We start from the raw sequence: 20,022 nt of genomic DNA on the forward strand, positions 1-20,022 counted from the left end.
ATCCATAGAACTCATGTTATGACCATCAAACTGCATAGGAGTTTATTGGTGCAAAGGGAGCAAAAAAAAGTACAATGTACGACAAGCTGAGGAGATAAGTTTCAGTGTATGAAAACAAGCATGTCCTTGAGAGCGGTGAGGCTTTTATATCCAACTAACTGTTACTTTTGCACATAACAAATGTTCATACAAAGTCATTAGCCATCAAACGTACCAGCTACAATGTTCTCTCAATTTGCCAAGCCATACCATGAATCTGCAGACCATTAATCCTGTCCCAGACACACTTCAATTGAGACCATTATGGTCATCAGAGAAAGGAAACTTTAATTGCTTTAGTTTGAGATGGGTACATATCTTGCTGTAGAATAGAAGGGGCATTGATTTAATGCACTAATTTATTAAATCCCCATTTTTATATTTGTGTGTAAAATATGATTTCTTCAGTTTTGGACATTACAGTTACATGGTGGGAGCAGACTTTATACCTTGCAAGAACTGTGACAAACACTACATTGGATAAACTGGCAGAAAGCTAGCCACCAGGATACATGAACGTCAACTAACCACAAAACGACATGACACACTATCACTCGTATCCTTACATACAGATGAGGAAGGACACCACTTTGATTGGGACAACACATCCATCCTAGGACAAGCCAAACAGAGACACGCACGATAATTCCTAGAAGCATGGCATTCCAACCGGAACTCCATCAACAAACACATTGATTTGGAGCCCATCTACCACCCTCTGAGAAAAAGAACAGGAAATGACATCACCAACGCAGCAAATGACATCACCAACCCAAGGAAACCTAAACAGATAAATAGAAAGCGGGACATAACACCAGAGCTTCGTCGGAGGATCACTGATGATGTTACCTAGAATGGTGACGAAACGTCTGTCAACTAACCTTCCAGCTCCGTGAGCAAACTCACATCCAGCAGACTTTATCTTTCGGTCACAACTCATACCCAATCCCCAATTTCAGTAATGAGGCGGCGGCAGCCATTTTGAAACCACAACTTTATTTAAATAGAGCCATTGATCTTTAAGGACCAAAAGGTTGTCCCAGGGTAAGAAGTTGAGTCTCAGATTGAATATTACAGGACAGTATTAAAGTTGCAGATTTGACAGTAAACTCGCTCCTGAGGTGAGTGGTGGAGGGGAGATTTTGAGATTTGAATGATAGAGAGCCCAGGTAATTGTTACGGGGATCATGACTGGAGTTTAAAACTTTAATCAAAGGATGTCTTCAGCAATACTACAAATCACACCACCCTAGAATTGCAAATAGCCATTTCACGCCAGATTAGCTGTGATCTCATCAAACAGCAGATCAGCTTCAATAGGCTGAATGAACCGGTTCTGGTCCTGCATCTAATGGTCTTATATGGCTTTGAAATGCACATTAAGAGGGTAGATCTACTATGTCTCAAACAGAAATGCATGTCAGCTGTATGGAGGTATTATAACTTAAACAATCACCAACTCTATTTTGAAACCATTCCTGGTACATTTGTGCCAATATTTATGATTAATGTAAGGTCTCATGTGGTGTAGTGGTAGTGTCCTTACCTCTGAGACACGAGGCACGTGTGCCAGTTCCAACTGTTCCAGAAACGCTCCATGTTTAAACAGGTTGATTAGAAAAGATCCATAAAAAGTAGATGCTGACATTCTATTCATCACTCATTCGGCACAAGTCAAATTATTTTCTACTACTACTACTGTTCTCACTGAGGCAAACCTTACAATGACTGGGACAGACTATCTGGGAGCCCACTATCAAAGAGGAAGCCCAGTTTCTGGGAAGACAGGGAAAGTGAGAGTAACAGTCTCATAAGTAGAGGACCACTATATATTTGGATATAGAAAAACAGGATTCAAATGAATTGCTTAATCAATATAAAGAGTGTAGGGCCATTCTTAAGAAGGAAATCAGGAGACGGGAGACATCTTAAATGGACATTTTGTGTCAGTTTTTACCATGGAGAATGAAATGGAAGCTAGAGAACTCAGGGAGTAAATATTGCTGTTTTAAAACAGTTCACATTAGTAGAGAAAGCTCTGGAGGTCTTCAAGAATGTAATGATGGATAACTCTCCAGGACCTGATCTAATGAACATTGTGGGAAGTAAGGGAGGAAATTGTGGGGCCCCTTGTAGAAATATTTGCATCTTCTATAACTATGGGTAAGGTGCCTGATGACAGGAGGATGGATAATATGATGCCTTTGTTTAAAAAGGGTTGTAAGGAAAAACCAGGGAACGATAGGACCTATGAGTCTGACTTCAGTTGTGGGTAAGTTGTTGGGAGTAATTCTGAAAGATAGAACTTATAATCATTAAGAGAGGCAAAAATTGATCAGGGATATTCAGCATGGTTTTGTGGGAAGAGAATCATGTCAAACAAACATGATTGAGCTTTTGGAGGAAGTTACTAAAAAAATCGACGAGGGCAAAGTAGTAGAAGTTGTTTATTTGGACTTCGCTTCAACAATTAGTCCGCATGGTAGACTAATTAGTAAAGGTAGGTCACATGGGTTTCAGGGTGAGCTTGCCAATTAGACACATCATTGGCTTAATGGCAGGAGACAGAGAATGGTGGTTGGCAGTTGCTTTTTGGGCTGGAGACCTGTCACGAGTGGTGTTCCACATGGATCAGTACTAGGCTTTTTTTTTGTTTTCCATTTATATCAATGTTTTGGGTGAGAACATTGAAGTCGTTGTTAGCAAGTTTGTGGATGACATCAAAATTAATGGCATAGTAGAGAGTGAAGAAGGATTTCTGAGACTACAAGGGATCTTGATCAAATGGGTAAATGAGTTGAAAAGTTGCATGTGGAGTTCAATTTGGATAAATGTGAGGTATTGCGTTTTGGTACAACAAATAGAGGCAGGACTTGTGCAATTAATGGTTGGGCCTTGGGTAGCATTGTAGAACAGAGGGACCTAGGGTTTCAGGTACATAATTCTTTGAATTTTGTGTCACATATAGATAGAGTGGTTAAAAAGGCATTTAGCACATCCAACTTCATTGATCTGTCCTTTGAGTTTAGTAGTTGAGAAGTTGAGGTCGTCCAGGACATTGATGAGGCTTCTTCTGGAGTACAGTGTCCTGTTCTGGTTGGCCTGTTATAGGAGGGATATTGTTAAGCTGGAGACAGTTCAGAAGAGATTTACCAGGATGTTGCTGGTTCTAGAAGATTTGAGTTATAAAGAAAGGCTGGATAGGCTGGGACTTTTCTCACGGAAGTGTAGGAGGTTGAGAAGTGACCTTACAGAGGTTTATAAAATCATGAGGGGTATAGATAGGGCTAATGGTAGGTGTCTTTTCCCCATGATGGGGGATTTCAAGACTAGGGGGCCTATTTTTAAGGTTAGAGGCGAGAGATTTAGAAAAGACATGGGGGGCAGATTTTTTACACAGAGGCTGGTTCACATGTGGAATGAACTTCCAGAGGAAGTGATGGTGTGAGTACCATTACAACATTTCAAAGACACTTAGTTAAGTGTATGAATAGAACAGGTTTGGAGGGATATGAGCCAGGAGCAGGTAGGAGGGACTAATTTAATTTGGAACCATGTTCAGCATGGACTGGTTGGTTCGAAGGGTTTGTTTCTATACTGTATGATGCTGTGTGTGGAATATATGTAAAAGAGATCTAAATTTGACAGTAATGACACAGAGGTAAGAAACAGCAGAAACTTTCATTAGCTTCCTTGTTTAACTATTTATATTTCTGTAAATCGTGCTGAAACTTCTAATAAAACTCTGAGAACGGCCATGCTGCGGGAATATATTGGGAATCCCCGCAGTGGGCGTATATATTGGGGGATTTACAATATCCACTGAATTTTTAAATTACTTCCTTTTAACCATTCTCAGGGGCCTGATTCAAATTTGCCACAGTTAAAATACAGACAAGAGTGGATCGTGTACCCGTTATACACCGAAGGACACATCCATTATTTTCTATATGCATTGAGACCAATGGGAAGAAATTTAAGTTGGGCACACACAGATGGCTACTCTCCTCCTCTTCATTCCACACTCCTGCTGATGTACAAATCCACGAGATGATTTTTCTACTTGCATCCAGAGTCGAAGGATTTAAGGTGATACAGCAAAATTACAGGAAAACAGCAACAATTATACTGCAACACATCACAAGGTTACATTGTAGTTGTAACAGATTGCAGTTGGTAACATTTAAGCCATGTACATTTCTAATCCACTACCGCAAACAAAATCTGCAAATTCTTGCCTTTGATGATTTGTTTGGTATTTCAGCCCCCGATCTCTATGGTATGGGCTGTCCATAGGACTGGGGTGCTGAATGCACCATCTGCATGAACCAAGAAGATTCTACAGTTTTTGCCTGACCCATGATGACTTAGCTGGGACAACAAATAGTTTTCTTGCACCCTTAATGGTGAATGTACATGAGTTTTGGAACAGGGTGAAATTCAACTTGTTGATAAGCCATTTGGTACACTCTGTTTAGGTTCCTAAATTGAGACTGACTATTTTGGCTAGGTAGTGAAGGAAAGCCTTGTGCCTTTGCTTCAAGCATGAGTCAGCTCCTTTCAGAACAGGATGAGAAAAATATTGGCCGGAAGCTCAAATGAAGATATTATCTTCTATAACAAACATAGCATGCCATAAGGAACTTAAAAAGCTCTACTTCTCTTCAGAGTGAATAAATTTAGAGATAAACTAGTGTCAGGTTTGATACATGATAGCTAGGCTTGGTGCATGTTTACCATATTTGATGATTTAGCAGGTCATGGAATCACTGCCAGTACTATCAAGAGTCAGGACTAACACCAGTGAAATGGGGTGGCTTTTTTCATCCTATGAGCAGGCATCATATTTCTGCTGTTATGGAGAATTATTATACTTGTTTTTGACAATTAAACTTGGAGAGACCACATAAATTTGTCAAAAATAACAAGTTACTATGAGACAGATTGAAAAGGAAGTAGTTCATTCCCACTTTTGGTGGCCGAATATTGACTCCTAGACTTGAACTGACAGTTCATAGATTTTAAAGCAAACACAAAGCCAAGGAACCTTTCACAAATGTCTAAGCTTCATTACAAGCTGCTCTATTACTTGACATCTATCTTCATCCATGTAAGTATCCTTCAAATCATAAAACAGGCTTTTGATACAAGTTTCTTTCTCAGTTTGTGAGTGTCATATTCTCTTTCATACTGTTTCAAGACACAAAGCATTAAGTTATCGAACCACAGACAGAAATAAATGAAACTGAATAGATGGAGAGGGATAAGGGAAACCAGATGCTTGTGGGTGTATGATTAACGATAAAACAAGTAGAAACTAATAGAAACTAGTTACAAGATTGATCTTCAGTAGCAGTCTGGTTGATAACAAGATATTAAGTAACCAAACATCATGTTTCTCTCTTTTACACTTTGATATATCAAGTCAGGCAGAGGGTGTGCATAAACTATATTTCAGTTGACTTTTCCTTTATTCAAATCCCCTGCAGAGTAATGACAAATTAGTCATTTTTGCCCTTAACCTTTTTCTTCTACGTGTCTCATCTGACTTGTTGTGTACATGACCAACAACATAAAGGGAACTTGTTTTCCTTCTCTTAATATAATGATATTGATTTTCAGAAATACTGGTCACTTTTGAAATACTGGGTCAGTGAAAGTTGAATAGACTTCTGGCAAGAGACATTAGGAAAGTGTTTTTTAAAACGTTGTTACTCTGGATGCCTTCAATGCTTCATCAAATATATATCACATTTTTCCTTAAACAAAATTTCTGCAGATGAGAGTGGGACCCTGATACAGTTCCTACCAATTCTTTCATTTCTTTTATGTGATTGACTTTGTCGCTGATATTGCTACAGATACCGCTGGGGAGGGATACATTTGAATATATATATGAAAGTAAGTTGGTACCTGTTTGACCTGCTGTAACTTGCAAGTGACAAGGATGTTCTGGTTTTCTACCAAGTGCAGTAGTATGTTACTTAAATTCTCGGATAGCCACCTTTCCAACCCTGACTGAATTTAGATTGATTTATTCCATTTGAAATGAAATATTTGTAGACTTTGATTTAGTTAGCTAGTTTGCCTGATTATTTTAGTCAAAATAGATGAACTCTGATTTGAATTGTCAATATTTTGGAAAAACATGGAATGCAATTATCTTTATCTTGTATTAACGTAAAATTCTAACCATTGTTACGAAACAATAGATTTCACTTTGTGGGTTTCCCCATACTGTTTAAACACTATTACACTGCCTGCAGACAGGAGACGACATCTTGTAAATTTTCAATGCTGAAGACTAAAGCCATTATGCTCTCTATGCTTCAACTTTTGAAGAGAATCCTGTCTGAGCGGGGTGCAATTAGAAATCCAAATTACCTTTCTGTTTCCTTACTATGTGAAGTGCAGTAGTTTAGTCCTGCGCCCGTTTATTTTTTAACAGTGCGTGATGTATTTATAACTGCACTTAGCTGAGACCTCCTCTGGTGACAGCGCCAGAATACCAGACATTGGCGGAGAGCCATGTGTGTTGATGGCAATTGTTATCACGTCTTGAGGCCCCTGACTTTGATGGCTGTTGATTTCCTGATAAACCACAAGCTTTTCAGAGCCAGACACTGAAAGAAGAGAGGAAGTAGGAAACAGATTTTGCAGTACTTTGGGAAAAATTAGATTTTATGACTGCTTTTAGCCTTTATGGGCAGTGATTTTAATCAGGAGTTAAAAAAAATTAACCATTTACTATCTTCTCCTCTTGATAAAGTAGAAAATAGAAGAACCAACATATCTGCTCTTGAGAATGTAACAGCTGGAAATATTTGAACCGTTTGAATAATTGTCTCTTTCAGAGAGTCATGTATCATGTATTGAATCATGGTCATTTTTTCAGGTTTTACTGCCATTCTGTGTTACAAGCTCACTCCTAAATGTTTTAAAGTTAAAAACAATAACTTCTATAACCAGAATAAAACCGATGAGGATGCTGGAAATTTGAACAAAGACAGAAGTTGCTGGAGAAACTCCACAGGTTTGTCAGCATCACTGAAAAGAGGAACAGAGGTAATGTTTCAAGCCCAATGTGACTTTTTGTCAAAGGAAGACCCAGCATTCTCTGTGTTTGTATCAATATCAACGTCCAATGGGAGGCATGCTTCCAAGAAAAAAGGCAGCTCATTCTATTGGCTCTCCCATTCACCTTTCATTCCCAGAGCAGATGGTTTCATGGTTGATATACAATGGCCAGACAATGACTGACAAAACTCTCCAAGTGGAATCTGTTTAGTTGAAGTTATGGATCACAAGGGGTGACCAGATTGACTGTGATGGGCTAGGCCCTAAGCTTTGGATTTGCCTCCCCAGACTGGTTTTCTGCTGTCTGGTTTGGAAGTATTCTTCCCATGTAATACACGTCTGGACCATGTTGGGCTGTTATAATATGTGAAAAGAATTTTGTAGCTATAAATTATTGTTGTAATGGAACTGAATCAAACACTGACACCCCACAAGAATAGAGGTGTGATGATTTCTCATGACTTTGTTGGCATCACCAGCCCACAGGATGGCTGGAAAGAGACTGTTCAAAGTCAATTCAATGACTAGTTGTAGAATTATTTGCATACAAAATATCAACTATGTTTTATTGATATTTTTATCTAAGCGTGCTAAAGAGAATTCCGTTTTGGTGTTGACTGTGTTATCATTCTGTTTTAAATTATGTTTGATAACTATCTATAATCAGAGATTAGAAGGGATCTTGTTTTAGTAATAATAGGTGGAAGACAGATATTTTAGTTTTATTGAGGGATTCTTAATATTCTTTATCACACAGTTAAGGCTTTTTGTAAAATGATCTAAATCCCAATAATTTGTGGTGTTGTCAATAAGTTTAGAGCACAACTTCTGTTCATTTGTATTAAAATTACAATGGAGTTAGCAGCAATAGAAAAGTCAAAATATTTTATTAGTTGCATTATGGTGTAGATTTGGCATGCCAGACAGGTATATACCTTTAATGCAGAAAAATGATATAACAATATTGCGGTTCCTATATAAAGATACCCAACTCAGCTTCAGGCATTTCCGTGTGAAATGAAGTCAGTGTTGTCAATCAGTTATGTCTGGGTAATGTACTTTAACATCCATAAGCATAGTGAGTTTTGAGAAGATTTGTAGCTCAGGTTGAGGTACTGGATGTGAGTTTGCTCGCTGAGCTGGAAGGTTCGTTTTCAGACGTTTCGTCACCATCCTAGGTAACATCATCAGTGAGCCTCCGACGAAGCGCTGGTGTTATGTCCCGCTTTCTATTCTCAAACTATTTAGAGATTGTGGGAATTCGCTGAGTGTAAATTAGTTGCCATTTTTCCTACCTCAGAACAGTGACAACAATTCAAATGATTATATTGATAGAGTCAGAGTCTCTACAGTACAGGAAGAGGCCATGCACCCCGTCTGCATTCAGCACTGACTGTCCAAAGAGCATCCTGCTCAGACCCAGCCCCCTACTCAATGCCTGTAACTTCACTAATCCATCCAGCCTGCATATTCCTGGGCACTAGGGGACAGTTTAGCATGGCCAATCCACCTAACCACCACATCTTTGGACTGTGGGAGGAAACTGGAGCACCCAGCAGAAACCCACACAGACATGGGGAGAAGGTGCAAACTCTACACAGTCACCCGAAGCTGGAATTGAACCTGGGTCCCTGGTGCTGTAAGGGAGCAGTGTTATTCTCAAATAGAAAGCGGGACGTAACACCAGCGCTTCATCGGAGGCTCACTGATGATGTTACCTAGAATGGTGACGAAACGTCTGAAAACGAACCTTCCAGCTCAGCGAGCAAACTCACATGCAGATCCATAAGCATATCAGGCAGACAATGCACCTAAGTCTGTGATATTGTAGCTTTTTACATATATAGTGTTATAAACAAATTTCAAGACATCTGTCTCACAAGAACCTAACTCTTTGTGGTATACATTACGGGGGATAACATATAGAAAACTACAAACTGCATCAGTTGGCATCTCTATTATTATGTTGCAGACTTGAATCATGTGGGTAGTTGAATATTACAATTGTGCAATTGTCTTATCTGAACCTCAGTAATGTTTGTAAAATAAATGTGCTTGATATATTCAACTTAAATGTATAACTAACGTTCTAGTGCAGCATTTCTCAAAGAGTGAGATTTTCCAGCGTGAGACATGTGATGAGCTCAATAGCTATATAAGGATAACTCATTCAAAGAAAAGTGAAATTGCTACTTATTAGTATGATCTGAAAAATTAGGACTGAAATAATTTAGATTAAGTAAGTTTTAAAAGACGCATAATTGCCACAACGATGAATATTTGATTAAGAAAGATTAATTTAGTGAAGTTGTAATCAACATTAATAAAATCAACATTAATAAAATCTAGGCCTTAGGATCTTGCAGTGCGGCCATGGTGTCTCTGCGTCAGAGCCAAAACATCCAGGCTCAAGGGTCACCTGCCTATAACTATAGTTATCTATGCATTATGTATAAAATCTATTGTGGTCTGAAAGAATTTGATTTAAAGAACAACAAAGCAAGAACAGTAGGGCCTTTAACTCTTGGGGTTTGACATTCCTGGCCAGTATTTGTTGCTCATTCTGAAATGCTGTTAAACTGAATGACTTTCTTGGCCATTTTAAAGAGTATTTAAGAGCTGTGGGTCTGACGTCACAAGTAGGTCAGCCTAGGTGAGGATAGCTGATTTTCTTCCCGAGAGGTCATGCATGAAGCAGAAAGGTTTTATTCACAATTGGTGATGGCTTTATGGCCACCACTATTGAGACTAGCTTTAAATTCCAGATATATTAATTGAATTTTAATTCCACCAAACACCACAGTGAGAGTTGAACCCATGGCCCTGTTGATGACAATAACCACTATATTATCACCTCCTGGAAATTAACATTGTGATGACACTTCACTGTTATTTGGAAGGGGTTATTAGCCATTTCAAAATAAACAGATTAATCTGAACAAAAAAAGGAATGTAATGTGAGTCTATTCAAAATTGACATGAATATTGTCAACTTTAATCCCTAACATTATGATTCAGACCATATACTTCCATTTCTTTTATTACAATATTTCTCTTAAATAGCAGTCAAAACATTTCAAGGTGAAATTACTGCCTCTTTGACCAAATATTTGGATATGTGTCCTTACACAATACATGTTACACATTAGTTGGCTGTCATGCCAGAGGGCATGAATAGAAATCCCACTTTCATGCTCAAGTTTTGTTTCTTTTGAAAACTGACAGATTCCATGGACTATAACATTCTCAAGGCTGGTCAGATGATTATTTTTTTCAGAAACTCCAGAAGCTTCTTAACCTCATGCATTGAATAGACATTCCAGATAAAGCTAACACAAAGGATTCAGAAATGAGCTGACTGCTTCCAGCCAACTCTGGACAGAGGGATACATCAAGACCCATTACAGTAAAATGACCATCAATGCTTTTATAGTTACCTGATCACTTCGCAATGAAAATTCTAATGTGGGACCTTCATGTTAGGTTAGTGACCTTCCAGTTCGCCAATTAAGATGGGCATTCAGAAGCTGGAATGGCTATCCTTGACAGATGACTAAAACCTGAGCTTGTTGACTTGTTCAAACGTATAATTCTGGGATTCTAGGTCAGTTGCCATTTGATCTTCAGAGGGAGAGCAGGACTCCAGGCTGAGTTGGCAACTTGCCTGGGAACCTTCATCTCTGACTCCAAGTTGCTAGCTGGAAAAAACGCTTACTACCTACAAGAAGGAAAAAACACTGGCCCCCATTCATTAATGAAACTATCACTGGATAAAGATCTCACAGACATTGTAACTCATGTGAACTGATTCTTTTTATACTCCAGATTTACCAATGCTTACAATTTAAATCGTATCTTCTCTGCATTCTGCCTTTTTTTGAGTGTCTACGTATGTGGATGGAACAGTGTTGCAACTCCTTGTATTTTGGATGTTTTGTTAGTAAACCCAGTTCTTGATTTCATCTTAAAGTAAATTGCTGTATGTTCATTTCAGAAGCAGAAATCCAAAAAAAACAACAGGGTTTGGGGAAAAACCTTTCAGCATATTTCAGTGAGGACGGAAATAAAATGGGAAAAGAGTAAATCAAACAATACCTCGTAACCCAGGTTTATGAAAGGTAAAGAAATCACAACTTAAATTTGTCCCATTTCCCTTTTTTCTGAGCATGGTATCAAATTTGTTTCAATAAGGTTCCCATGATGCACTTTAGGATGTTTCACTACATCTAAGATACCATTTAAATTCAAGTTTTAGATTTGTTGCATTTTAACAACGCATAAGACAACAATAATGAATCGAGATGTATAAATTAGCTCTAAAATAGTGTTAATCCTGATACTTTTAATCTAATGTATGTACAATGTATATGCAACACTTATTGTATACTGATTATAACTGACATTGTGCCACTCAGCATTGACAGATATATAATGCAAGACAGAAACTGTTATAGAGTTGTTGAGTCATCAAGTCATACAGTATGGAAACAGACCATTCAGTCTAAGTCATCCATGCTGACCTGATTTCCCAAACTAAACTACTCCTATTTACCTGCATTTGGCCCATATCCTTCTAAAACTTCCTTGTTCAAAAGCCTTTGAAATGCCTTAACTGTACCTACATCTACCACTTCCTTTGGCAGTTCATTCTACATATGAACCACCCTCTGTATGAAAAAGTTGTCCCTCGGCTCTGTTTTAAATCTTTCCCGTCTCACCTTAAAGTTATTATGCTGAATTCTGTTTAAGGTAGGATGGTGATTATTGCTGCCACTGATCTTTCACAAAAATATTGGACAGGAAGTATGTATGGAAGTTTAAGACAAACAAACATGTGGGTCAAAGTTTACATAGAGTACTAATTTTCCATCCTTCTACTATTAACATTCTTAGCATGCCATGCAGGATTGGAGTTGGAGGAGACTGAGATGAATGGAGTGGGTTAAGCCCATTAGTAGGAAAAGATTTAGTTCACTTAGCTGAAGCTTTGTGCTAAGTGGTAAATTATAGGCTGTAATATGCACCTCATGCAGTTTGTATCCTAACGGGATGTGGCTATTATAGTTTAACAAAAATGGCACTGGTGTGTACAGGTCATGAAATTTAAATGCCAAACAGCAAGTTAAAAAATCAACAGAAAAAATCTTGTTTTATATAATGTTTTGTACAACCGTAGGATGTCTCAAATGCCTTATTGATCACAGTGATTCTGTTGTTAACACTGCTCCCTCACAGCACCAGGGACCCAGGTTCAATTCCAGCCTCGGGTGACTGTGTAGAGTTTGCACCTTCTCCCCATGTCTGTGTGGGTTTCTGCTGGGTGCTCCAGTTTCCTCCCACAGTCCAAAGATGTGGTGGTTAGGTGGATTGGCCATGCTAAATTGTCCCCTAGTGCCCAGGAATATGCAGGCTGGATGGATTGGTGAAGTTACAGGCATTGAGTAGGGGGCTGGGTCTGAGCAGGATGCTCTTTGGACAGTCAGTGCTGAATGCAGATGGGGTGCATGGCCTCTTTCTGTACTGTAGAGACTCTGACTCTATCAATATAATCATTTGAATTGTTGTCACTGTTCTGAGGTAGGAAAAATGGCAACTAATTTACACTCAGCGAATTCCCACAATCTCTAAATAGTGTGTATCAGTGATGTTAATTAAGGAGTAAATATTGACAAAAACACTCTCAATACTTCTTATTCATTTATGGGATCTGGGCATCTCTTGCCAGACCACCATGTATTGCCTACCCCTCATTGCCCTGAGGAAGATAGTGGTGAGGTGCCTTCTTAAATTACTATGGTCCATGTACACTCCCAATGTTTCTGGAAAGGAAGTTTCAGGATTTTGATCCACTCTCGGTGAAGAAACAATGGTGAAGAGATCAATAATGTTGGAAGCCAGTTATTCAGAGGTTAATATTGAGCAATAAACACATGGATATTTGTGGCTAGCATCAAAAACGGCATCTAGAGGTAACACTTTGCCCATGTCTTGATGGAATTGAACCTGTCACCTCTGACAGGTCTGGACTACATGAAGTTTGAAGAATGAGATTCAACTGGTTTGATAAGAATTCCCCCCACTGGTCAGAAAATCAATGGGAACACTTTCAGTTTTAAAGTAAAGTATAATAGCAACTCTTCAGACACTTTTACAACCACCATTGGAATTCCCTGGGGTCTAGGATGCTGGCAGTGAAAGACCCATCCCATGAGAGATTACTCACTGCATCATTAGGATACAGGAGGGTGCCTTTCAGCCCATCATGCCTGCATAAATTCTCTGGACATTTTGCTTTAGTGCCAAACTCTGCTTTTTTTCCCCAAACCCTGCAAATTGTTTCTTTTCAATCAAACATCCAATGTCCTCTTGAATGCTTCAATTTAACCTGCATCCCATTTCACTTCCAGGCAGATGCTAGCAAACTAGAGGGCAGTAGCTCTTCATTATGATATGTGCAGCTGGGAACAGTGGTGACTACTAAGAATGTATCCCCCTGTGGCATAGATCACTGAGGAGCCCTAGGCCAAAAGTGAGTGATGGTGAGAGGGGGTCATGGGTGAAGGGGCCAGGGGCCAGTGGCACTGGCAGATGTGTGACTTTTGATACCCAATGCCATTTTCTTGAATTAGTAACAGAGTGCCTAATGATGAAAGACTCCCACAGCCTTCACTGTGTGTCATAACAACATGGGTACATTGATAGAGCAGCCCAAGACTGAACTTATATAGCTCATTTACTGACTGTTCCAACTTGAAAGTAACCAGTGGCAAACCTTTAGTCTAAATCAAGATAAGTGTTATTTTATTACACAAATATTGCTGAAAGCTATTAAGTAAAAAAGTGACAGTTATTACCTAAAATACAGGTACAAAGATTAAAAGTAAGCAAAGACAAAAGATACTTATAAAGATGAAGATAAGATCAATCTGTTACTTTTACAGACCTGCCACTTGCTTGAAGATTCTGTTTCTGACCTGAAGGTCTTGGAAACTTGAGGCGAGGATTTAGCAGCTGCAATGGCTTCTGTAGTCAAATGGTCAGAGGTTGCTTCCATGGGAGGACTGATCAGAACAGTTTCTGAGAGAATAAAGGCTCCTTTCTTCATTTTTAAAGGTGAATGCAGCTTATAACCCTTGGTATTCCAGTTCAGCAAGCAATCCTGAGACAATTTGCCTCCTTCTATCTCTCTGTTTATAAACCTCTCTTTCTTTCTCTCTCTCTCGCTTTATCTCTCTGTCTCTCTGATAGTATCTCAGAGCATTTCCTGGAGCTCAGCATTTAAGTTGCCTGCTATGCTAACCAGGTTAAATAACTGTTCCACAAAACAGATTTAATTCAAGTGGAATTTCCTAAAATGTCCTTCCAATCTCCTATTTTTTTCAGAAGCTTTGAGCTCTCACACATTTAGAAGGGCCCATTGCATTATAGAGAAGTTAATCAAAATCTGAGCACCTCCTTTCGTGGTTGAACGCACTCAGTGGTTAGCACTGCTGCCTCACAGTGCCAGGAACCTGGGTTCAATTCCACCCTCAGGCAACTGTCTGTGTGGAGTTTTCATGTTCTCCCTATGGCTGCTTGGGCTTCCTCTGGGTGCTCCAGTTTCATCCCACAGTCCAAATGTATGCAGGTTAAGTGAATTGACCATGCTAAATTACCCATAGTGTTCAGGGATGTGTAGATTAGGTGGATGGGTCTGGGTGGGTTGATGTAGACTTGTTGGGCTGAAGGGCCTGTTTCCAAACTGTAGGGATTCTATGATCTATGCCGAGGTCTGCCATTTTGAGTTGTGAATCAGCAAGGGCAGTCATGTGACTTCTGGGAACCACTTTGTAGGATTCTTTGTCCATTTAACTGTTAGGTTCACCCTCTTTAAAAAAATATATAATGTTATGATCACATGAGTTATTAAAAGCAATTAATTAGAATCGCCCAAGTCAGAACTCGCTGCTGGTGACTGGGAATCCCACATCAACCCTTCCTGCTCCGCCATTGAATAATGGAGGTTTTGCTACTTCCAGGAGATTGTTACAGTGTATCTCCCATAATGAAATGAGCATGGCTGCCATGGTTTCTACTGTGACTGAGTGTAACTCAGTCTAACCTGAGTAGTTGATTCTGAATGTTCCTGTAATAGACTTGCAATTTAATCAATTTTACAGTACACTATTGCAAGGAAATGCAGAAAATGCATCCCAAATGCAGAAAAAATGCAAATGTTTTCTGTATTTTAAAACATTTTTCAAAAAAAAAATTTTTTGCAAGTTTTTTTTGTTATGTGCTCAAACCAGGTAAACTGAGCAATACTGAAATTTCAACATTGATGAAGTATCAATAATATTCATAATCTACCCTCAGGCTTTTTTTTGTTAACTCATTCACAGTGTTACACTGAATAACCATCCCATTTTGAAATGGAAGGATTGCAGGGAAACTGGCAGTGAAAGCCATGATTTATATTGATTTATAAAATTATTAGAGATAATGGGAACTGCAGATGCTGGAGAATCCAAGATAACACAGTGTGCAGCTGGATGAACACAGCAGGCCAAGCAGCATCTCAGGAGCACAAAAGCTGGCGTTTCGGGCCCAGACCCTTCATCAGAGAGGGGGATGGGGAGAGGGTTCTGAAATAAATAGGAAGAGAGGAAGAGGCGGACCGAAGATGGATAGAGGAGAAGATAGGTGGAGAGGAGAGTATAGATGGGGAGGTGAGGAGGGAATAGGTCAGTCTGGGGAGGACGGACAGGTCAAGGAGGCGGGATGAGGTTGGTAGGTGGGAAATGGAGGTGCGGCTTGAGGTAGGAGGAGGGGATAGGTGAGAGGACGAACAGGTTAGGGAGGCGGGGACGAGCTGGGCTTGTTTTGTGATGCAGTGGGGGAGGGGGAGGTTTTGAAGCTTGTTAAGTTCACATTGATACCATTGGGCTGCAGGGTTCCCCAGCGGAATATGAGTTGCTGTTCCTGCAACCTTCGGGTGGCATCATTGTGGTACTGCAGGAGGCACATGATGGAAATGTCGTCTAAGGAATGGCAGGGGGAGTTAAAATGGTTTGCAACTGGGAGGTGTAGTTGTTTATTGCGAACCGAGCTGAGGTGTTCTTGAAAGTGCTCCCCAAGCCTCCGCTTGGTTTCCCCAATGTAGAGGGAGCCACATCAGGTACAGTGGATACAGTATACTACATTGGCAGATATGGAGGTGAACATCTGCTTCATATGGATAGTCATCTTGGGGCCTGGGATGGGGGTGAGGGAGGAGGTGGGGGGCAAGTGTAGCACTTCCTGCGGTCGCAGGGGAAGATGCTGGGAGTGGTGGGGCTGGAGGGGAATGCGGAGTGGACAAGGGGAGAAATCTGTCTCCATCTCAGGTAACCAGCTAGAAACTGATGCCTACTTCAAGCACACCGACTCCCACAGATACCTAGAATACACCTCCTCCCACCCACCCCCCTGCAAAAATTCCATCCCCTGTTCCCAATTCCTTTGCCTCTGCCGCATCTGCTCCCAGAATGAGGCATTCCACTCCCGCAAATTCCAGATGTCCCAGTTCTTCAAGGACCGCAACATCCCCCCCGCAGTGGTCGAGAACGCCCTTGACCATGTCTCCCGCATTTCCCGCAACACATCCCTCACACCCTGACCCTGCAATAACCGCCCTAAGAGAAAGCCCCTCATCCTCACATACCACCCCACCAACCTCCGGATCCAACACATCATCCTCCGACACTTTCACCATCTACAATCTGACCCCACCACCCAAGACATTTTTCCAACCCCACCCTTTTCTGCCTTCCGGAGAGACCACTCTCTCCGGGACTCCCTTGTCCGCTCCACACTCCCCTCCAACCCCACCACGCCCGGCACCTTCCCCTGCAACCGCAGGAAGTGCTACACTTGCCCCCACACCTCCTCCCTCACCCCCATCCCAGGCCCCAAGATGACTTACCATATTGAGCAGATGTTCACCTGCACATCTACCAAAGTAGTATACTGTATCCACTGTACCCGGTGTGGCTTCCTCTACATTGGGGAAACCAAGCGGAGGCTTGGGAACCGCTTTGCAGAACACCTCAGCTCAGTTCACAATAAACAACTGCACCTCCCAGTCGCAAACCATTTTAACTCCCCCTCCCATTCTTTAGGTGACATGTTCATCATGGGCCTCCTGCAGTGCCACATGATGCCACCTGAAGGTTGCAGGAACAGCAACTCATATTCCGCTTGGGAACCTTGCAGCCCAATGGTATCAATGTGGACTTCACAAGCTTCAAAATCGCCCCTTCCCCGACTGCATCCCAAAACCAGTCCAGCTCGTCCCCGCCTCCCTAACCTGTTCTTCCTCTCACCTATCCCCTCCTCCCACCTCAAGTCACACCTCCATTTCCCACCTACCAACCTCATCCCACCTCCTTGACCTGTCCGTCCTCCCCAGACTGACCTATCCCCTCCCCACCTCCCCACTTATACTCTCCTCTCTACCTATCTTCTCCTCTATCCATCTTCGGTCCGCCTCCCCTCTCTCCCTATTTATTCCAGTTCCCTCTCCCCATCCCCCTCTCTGAGGAAGGGTCTAGGCCCGAAACATCAGCTTTTGTGCTCCTGAGATGCTGCTTGGCCTGCTGTGTTCATCCAGCTCCACACTTTGTTATCTTATATAAAATTATTAGACTTGTTCCAGTGGCAGCAGTCTAATCAATGACTGAGAGGATTGTGGGTGCAAATCCCACTTCACAGAACCAGAAGATTTATTGCTAGTTGTTCAAACTTGACACTTTTACCTCTCCTGAAACTCAATTAAAATTAATGCACCGAACACAGAGACCACAGATCTTTATAGATCCAAAACTCATTGCCAAAAAGAAGTGCAATGGTTTCCACATAATCTTGCAAGTTTATCTATTGACAGGTTCAGTTCAACAAAAGTCTCAAATCCGATGCCCTTCGGTTCTGACTTCACCCACCTGATAATATTGGTCCCTCAATTATCATTCATGCCTTTGGGATAGTGAGCTTCCTGTTCCTGATTTCTATCAGAAATTCCTGCCTGGAATTGCATACGGTATTGGTTGAGAACAGGGTTAAAAGAACTCTTAAGGCCTGCATGGTAAGAAAACCTGCTGAAATGTATTGTCAAAGCATATGAATGAATAATAGCCATTTTACTGCCACCTGGTATCTGTTGAACCGTATCCATGCAAGGAACTAATTCCGTTATGAAAGAGAAAGGAAGCAGTCAGAAAGGAGTTTGAGTGATGGCATAAAGTTCTTTCCACAGCATTGTAGTTCTGAGCAGCCCTATGATCCTCTGGGAAAATGGTGACTTTATCGTTTTTACTTTTCTTTCTAATATATCATGATGCAATGCTCAATGTTGTGTGGCACATACTAGTTTAATGACTAAAAGGATTGTTATCCACAACCAGAATCAAGGCAGCAAAGGTAGCTTAAATAAAATAATGTTACCCCTTTTTAAACTGATTATATCGAGATATGACGAGTCTCATTTTTCAATTACTAGCAGATTGATATTGAGCATTCATCCTATTTTGAAGTAGAAGGGTGTGGGGAAATTGGAAGTGATGTCATGATTTATATTAGTTCATAAAATTATCAGATTTGACCCAGTCACAACAGTCTTATTAATAACTTGTAAGATTGTGGGTTTGAATCGCACTCCTTATGAATGCTGTGAATATTTGGTGCCATCTTTCAGATGAAATAATTTATGGAGACCCGTCTGTCCTCTCAGGTGGATTTAAAAACCTCTCCCACCATTCAAACAAAAATAGGAGAATTTACCTCCATGTCTTAGTCAGTATTTAGCTTTGGCGTTCTCAGTTGGTTCGCTGAGCTGACTTGTTTTCATGCAGATGTTTTGACTCCCTTCTAGCTGACATTGTCAGTGCTGTGTAACCTCTGTTGAGGAGCCATAGTTCTGTCCCACTCTGAATTCATATGGTCTAGCCGGTCATGGTGGGCAGTTTGTTTCTGGTTTTGTTGTGAATATGGATGAGGTCTATTTCAACATGCTTGTTAATTGCATTGGTAGTTAAAAGCCAGGTCTCCAGGAATTCTGAGACAACAAGGTGTAGAGCTGGATGAACAAAGCAAACCAAGCAGTATTGGAGGAACAGGAAAGCTGATGTTTCGAGTCTAGACCCTTCTTCAGAAATTTCTGAAGAAGGGTCTAGATCTAAAACGTCAGCTTTCCTGCTCCTCTGATGCTACTTGGCCTGCTGTGTTCATCCAGCTCTACACCTTGTTGTCTCAGATTCTCCAGCATTGGCAGTTCCTACTATCCCTCCAGGAATGCTCATGCTTGTCTTTGTCTCGCTTGTCCTAGTACTGTACCTTTGTCCCCATTAAAAGTGATGTCCTTCTATGTTGGCGTGTATTGAAACAAAGAAGAGTTGGTCATTGTCGTTTTGTTGTGAGTTGGTATTTGTGTTTCCTGGTGGCAAATTTCCTGCCTGTCTGTCTTATGTCGTGTTTCTTGCAATTACCGCATGGTATTTCACACATCACATTTGTTCTGCTCATTGTGGGTATGAGGTCTTTCATCTTTAAGAGTAACTGGTGAAGTGTGGTTGTTGTCTTAATAACAGAGAACAACAATTAACCCCTGTTATTAGAATAATGGTGGAATGAGCGAACAACAGTGAATTCCTTACCAGCATACACAGGCCAAATCCTGAATTACAACAGTAACCACCCCAGCATCCACAAACAGAGCTGTGCCAAGACTCTGTTTAAATGAGTGATTACTCACTGCAACACCCCAGAGCTGTGCAAAAACAAAGAGAAATATCTATACAGAGCCTTTGCAAAAAATGGTTATCCAAACAGCTTTGTTCATCAATGCCTGGCACAAAAAACAACACCAAGAAGACACTGTACACCCCAACACAT

The sequence above is a fragment of the Stegostoma tigrinum genome, chromosome 6 (genome assembly GCF_030684315.1).
Source record: "Stegostoma tigrinum isolate sSteTig4 chromosome 6, sSteTig4.hap1, whole genome shotgun sequence".
In the NCBI taxonomy this organism is placed as follows: domain Eukaryota; kingdom Metazoa; phylum Chordata; class Chondrichthyes; order Orectolobiformes; family Stegostomatidae; genus Stegostoma; species Stegostoma tigrinum.